This window comes from Alosa pseudoharengus, unplaced genomic scaffold, assembly GCF_046254945.1.
Source record: "Alosa pseudoharengus isolate Yale_2024_CS ecotype anadromous, Long Island Sound unplaced genomic scaffold, YU_APseudo_1.1 YU_APseudo_1.1_scf_9, whole genome shotgun sequence".
NCBI classification, from domain to species: domain Eukaryota; kingdom Metazoa; phylum Chordata; class Actinopteri; order Clupeiformes; family Clupeidae; genus Alosa; species Alosa pseudoharengus.
The window spans coordinates 35,151,562-35,157,561 of record NW_027468881.1 but is presented as its reverse complement, the minus strand read 5'-3'; positions in this window follow the sequence as shown (position 1 = coordinate 35,157,561).

Genomic DNA, 6,000 nt, shown 5'->3' with positions numbered 1-6,000 from the left:
TACACAGTTGGTGTACAGTCACTAAATGTAGGCTACACATAAATTAACTAGATGTACCGCATAGCAAAATATGACCGCCGCTCAGTCCTGTACATCCATTCCGCGAAAATAAATCATATTAATAAATTTGTCTCCATCTTCTACTCCATCCCCCACTCTTGAAACTTTTGTGTATGCTTGTTTGGAATGTGTGTTTGCGGGCCGCACACAAAGTAGCCTACTGGCGCTGCAAAGGTGAATAGATTTGTAGCGCTTGCCAAAAATTTTTTAGCATTGTTATAAAACCTTTAAAATCTCTAAACAATCACAAGTAGGGCAGTTCATCACAGTCCATCCATTGCAACTGGACTGATGAAAGGTACACCTGTAGGCTACATTGTATTTGGGAAAAGCAGAAGGTAGCAGCATAATGTATTTATTTATTTATTATTAAACAAAACAATCCCTGTCAGTTCCATGCAGTTTTCAACAGCTATCAAGCAGAGAGGTCATGTCATGGATTTTTGTGAATGTTTCTTCTTCTACATATGCATAAGTTTAGTCATCTAGTTCATATGATATTCAGCTTTATTGTCAATGCACAAATTAAATACCAATAGTCTAAAACAAAATGCCGTTTTACCCAGTGGTGCAAATAACTGACATGTCCAAAAGGGCCTTCATGAAATGTGTTGCTAGACTGTTCATACACATTTTAACGGGCCAAGTTGAAGAGCTACTGTCCGTTATTGTTTGTGCAAATAATATGCTGATTCATGTTCCCTTGCATTTTGCAACTATGAGGTCCATGGTTAGTCTGGCTTTCGCCAGACCAAGCTCAATCTTTTAAGAAATCGAAAAGGAATCGCCGGCAGATCAGGCTGAGTTCACCCAGCCTAGTCCATCGTAGGCGCCCGACAGAAATATTGTTTAATTTTGCGATTGAGATATCCATGCACTGGTGCCCCCCCTGCGATGTGTTCGCCCCCCGCTAGCTTTCCGAGCTATTCTAAATGCCAAAATGCATAGAGGGAGTTATGACAAAACCGTGACTGTTAACAAACTATAAGCTATATAAGGTAGGCCCTATGCTAGGCCTATTACACAACATAAATTGTCACTAGGCTATGCTGGCGACCCAAATAAAATCTCCTTTGGGAACCTGCGGACTTAAGCTGCCACCTCTTGGCAAAAAATTAATAGTTTTGCATATCAGTAGTAATACATTTCACGCAGCTGTGTGAATCACGGAAAGCGCGAATGAAGTGGACATTTCTAAATGGAACCCAACCCACTGTACAGTAGTTCAAGGTCTGTGGCTAAAGCAGCCATAATGAAAGCGTTATCATTGTTTGGATACTTCACACACACGTGTTTTTTAATCGCATAGACTACAACTACCAAGCTGGAATCAAAGCACATCGACTCCCCTCTCACACCCTAAACACGCACTTCGAACAAACAAAAAGCGTCTCAGTCTCACGGTATAGCCATAGGCAAAACTGTATCGGACCGGTGTAACGTTGCTAAATCATCCATCGCAAAGAATGATTTTTGTAGCACGTGCAACATGTGTAGGTGCAGCCCTGCCCTGGATACATCTCTCAACGTGCGCTCGAAAACATTTGGTTAAAATGGAGATGTAGATCATCACGGGTGCGTTAATAAATCTACATTGCGGCGAGTTGACACAAATTATTCACCTTGACGAATTTATGTAGTTTCAGTCCTAGTTACTTTACTTTGAGCCATGCTCTTCCTTACTTGAATCACCTTTGAAAATAGAGGATTGAAGTAGCCTATATGGGTGTTTGGGAATGAACGTTGACTCAGATGCTTTTTGAGACTTTGAGCAGAAATGTCCCAGCCCGGTGTTTAGGATGCATCATAGACAGGTTATCTTTCAGGTAGCCTATATATTTTCCATTAGAAAACCATCACGTAGCGAACGTGTTGTGGCTAACTCACTTAGCTCCTGTTAATAGCCTAGGTTATGGTCATAAGCAAATGAGATGACAGTCGAAAGATACAATTAGTGCTGTTATCAATTTGCTTGGTAGCTGTGGTGATTTTATTTGATCATATGTATGTGTATCATATGTATGCTGATTTGATTTACCAGAAAATTGATGTAATACTGTTTGTACAATGTCATGCAACATTTGCTGAAAAATTATGAGACTAAGTCATAAGACTGGACTGTCTGGAAGTCGTAAGATTGAAATGTCAAGGCAGGTAAAAAGAGGAAGTAAAATTAGGTGACAGTGCTTCACAGAGCCAAAACGAATACAGGCCCTACCTAGCAACAAGTAATTACACATAGAACCTGGCCATTGGCCAATGCATATTTTTAATGTCTAAATGAGGAGGAGTTTCCACCAATATCTCAAGATTGAAAAGGCAGGACTGTCTGGAAATCATGAAACTAAGTCATAAGATTGAAATGTCAAGGCAGGTAAAAAGAGGAAGTAGAATTAGGTGAAAGTGACACACAGAGCCAAAACGAATACAGGCCCTACCTAGTAACAAGTGCATTCTGCTGATTTTATTTGATCATAAATACATGTGTGTGTATACTGATTGATTTACCAGAAAATTGATGTAATACTGTTTGTGCAATGTGTGGTGATTTTATTTGATCATATACATGTGTATGTATGCTGATTTGATTTACCAGAGAATTGATGTAATACTGTCTGTGCAATGTGTGGTGATTTTATTTGATCATATACATGTGTGTGTATGCTGATTTGATTTACCAGAAAATTGATTTAATACTGTTTGTACAATGTCATGCAACATTTGCTGGAAAAATTATGAGACTAAGTCATAAGATTGAAATGTCAAGGCAAGTAAAAAGAGGAAGTAAAATTAGGTGACAGTGCTTCACAGAGCCAAAACGAATACAGGCCCTACCTAGCAACAAGTAATTACACATAGAACCTGGCCAATACATATTTTTAATGTCTAAATGAGGAGGAGTTTCCACCAATATCTCATGTTCGAAAAGGCAGGACTGTCTGGAAATCATGAGACTAAGATTGAAATGTCAAGGCAGGTAAAAAGAGGAAGTAGAATTAGGTGAAAGTGACACACAGAGCCAAAACGAATACAGGCCCTACCTAGCAACAAGTAATTACACAATATAACCTGGCTAAGTGCATTCTGCTGATTTTATTTGATCATAAATACATGTGTGTGTATACTGATTGATTTACCAGAAAATTGATGTAATATTGTTTGTGCAATGTGTGGTGATTTTATTTGATCATATACATGTGTGTGTATGCTGATTGATTCACCAGAAAATTGATGTAATACTATCTAATGTGTGGTGATTTTATTTGATCATATACATGTGTTTGTATGCTGATTTGATTTACCAGAAAATTGATGTAATACTGTTTGTACAATGTCATGCAACATTTGCTGAAAAATTATGAGACTAAGTCATAAGACTGGACTGTCTGGAAGTCATAAGATTGAAATGTCAAGGCAGGTAAAAAGAGGAAATAAAATTAGGTGACAGTGCTTCACAGAGCCAAAATGAATACAGGCCCTACCTAGCAACAAGTAATTACACATAGAACCTGGCCAATACATATTTTTAATGTCTAAATGAGGAGGAGTTTCCACCAATATCCCAAGTTCGAGAAACGTTCTGATTGGCTAAAAAGGGGCCTGGGTTCTTAGGAGAAAGAGACATCTCCCAGGCCCCTAGAAGCATAAAAGATAGAGCGCAGGCACATTCAGATCAGATCTCATCGGGGAAGCAGCTGTTACCCATCGCTCTCTTGCCTGACGGTCCAGTCCTGACGCTGTTAGAATTGTATCTTCACTGCAAGACGGCAAATAAAGAACAACAGTCTTCAGCATCTCTCGTCTTGGTGTTCTCCTTCGGGTTCTTTGACATCAGAGTGCTTATTGAGATTGGACGTTCGAGAAAGTGGTTAATTTTCCACGACATAGCCTATAACCGCATTTATGATTTTCTACAAATACATCGATAATCAAATTGGCCTCCATCACTCAACCAATGCTAATGGTAACATTATTTTACCTACGTCCTAGGCTATTGATATAACTTAAGATTAACGTAGCCTACCTGCATAAAAACCAAGCATGTCGGATAAACATTCTCAGATTTATTTCGGCTTCAAGAAGAAATGGGAATTACATGTCATGCAGAAATCATCCTACCCTTAGACGTTCTCTGCGGTAAACTACAGTCTTGTCCTTATAGGAAGCGTAGTGTCTTTCCAACCCACTTTAGATTAACTTCCAACAAAATTAAGTCTCACTGCAACGGTGCGCCATCTGGTGGACAAACGACTACGTGACGCCAATACTGGAAATGCAGCCAAATTATTATGATTAATATTTGGTTTTCCTTTAATCCTACTGAATTTGTAATTATGTATCGGCCGTTCTAATTGCCGATACTGATGGTATGTGCGTGTGTGTGTGTGTGTGTACGTGTGTATATGTGTGCACCACCATCTACAGGCCATTGAGTGTACAGTCACTAAATGTACATTTTTTCAGATCCCCCCAAGGATGAAATTCTACGAAACTTGGCATACCCCCAGAGAATGTCAGGTTAATCATACACATAAAATTTGGTGCAGTTCTGAACATCTTAACTGAAGAGAGGGGCGATTAAAGCAACACCAAAGAACTTTTCCTCTGTCGCACGCACGCTATTTGTTTATCCAGCAAAGGCTTTGCAAATAACGATGTCCATAGACAAGGTAGAATATGTTGCATGATTTTGTGAAAGTACGATGTATTGCGACATCATGCAAGTCAAATTTGTAGTTTCTCATGTCTCATTCCATCGAACTACAAACCCGCTACCCGATCTGGCAAACTTACATAGTGCGGTTATAGCCGATAGAGGGCCGCGAAGCGAATGCAGAAGTGCCGTTCACCCTGTTACGAGTTGATGAACCACTGAAACGATTTTGGAAACATTATTTTAAGATATAAAAAACTGTTTGGTGTTGCTTTAAAGCAGAATGATATTGCATTCCCATGCAGTGATTATGGGCTAGTTTGATGTGGGCCCTTGAGACCAACATACCATAAAAATGTCTTCATCCTCGGTGCCACGGTTCAGGTAGTTATTTAGGAAAAACTGCATTTTTTGGGTTTCGGGGGGCCCAGCGCGCGGGGGGGGGGGGGGGGGGGGGTCCGTAAAAGTCTAGTAGGGCTACATACCCACCAAATTTCATGTGTCCCAGTGGTTCGGTGTCCCGGGTATCGTTGACCAAAAATTCAGGAAGTAGATGACAAAAAAAAAACTAAAAAAACTTTGACAATCCCTATATGACCGCTTCGCTAGCGGCGGTCATAATTATTCTATAGCCCCCCATGAACGGAATGCCATGAAACTTGGCATGCATTCAGAGGGTGTCATAATGATTCTTCAGTGTCCCAGGAATCATTGACATTAAATCACTCAAGGAAAAAAAAATAGGGAAGAAAAGTCTCTGTAGGCGAACTGTCTAAGTAAAGTGTTACCGATTAACTAACTTATCCTAGAATCTCATCTGCTGGATTGCCATACAAGCATAAAGCATTCTTTCTTCTCAGAATTTTGACCCAAAGGAGAGGTGCTTAATTTAATAGGGCCCTATGAAATCTGTTTTTATTATTTTCAAAATTCCGTTTTTATTTAGTCTCAAATTCCGTTTTTTCGGATTTAATTTTAGTTGTTTCGGATGTTTTTTTTTTTTTAGGCTACTTTAAAAAAGCTGAATTTTGTCTGTCTGAGTTTTTATAGGTGAAGACTGCTTAAATATTCAGCAAAGCCAATTTTCCAACATTTAGCCAAACATTCAACAAATCTCTCTATCGCAAAAACAAGTTAGGACCTACATGTCCATAGGCTGCAAGTTTAGATCCCAATAAAAGGGCACTTTGTAGCTCAACATTTTCCACAACTTAAAAGTAGCCTACTTCTTGTATTCATGTTTCATTTTAAATATGTGTTGCTTTTTAGAGCATTTAGCCTACCAT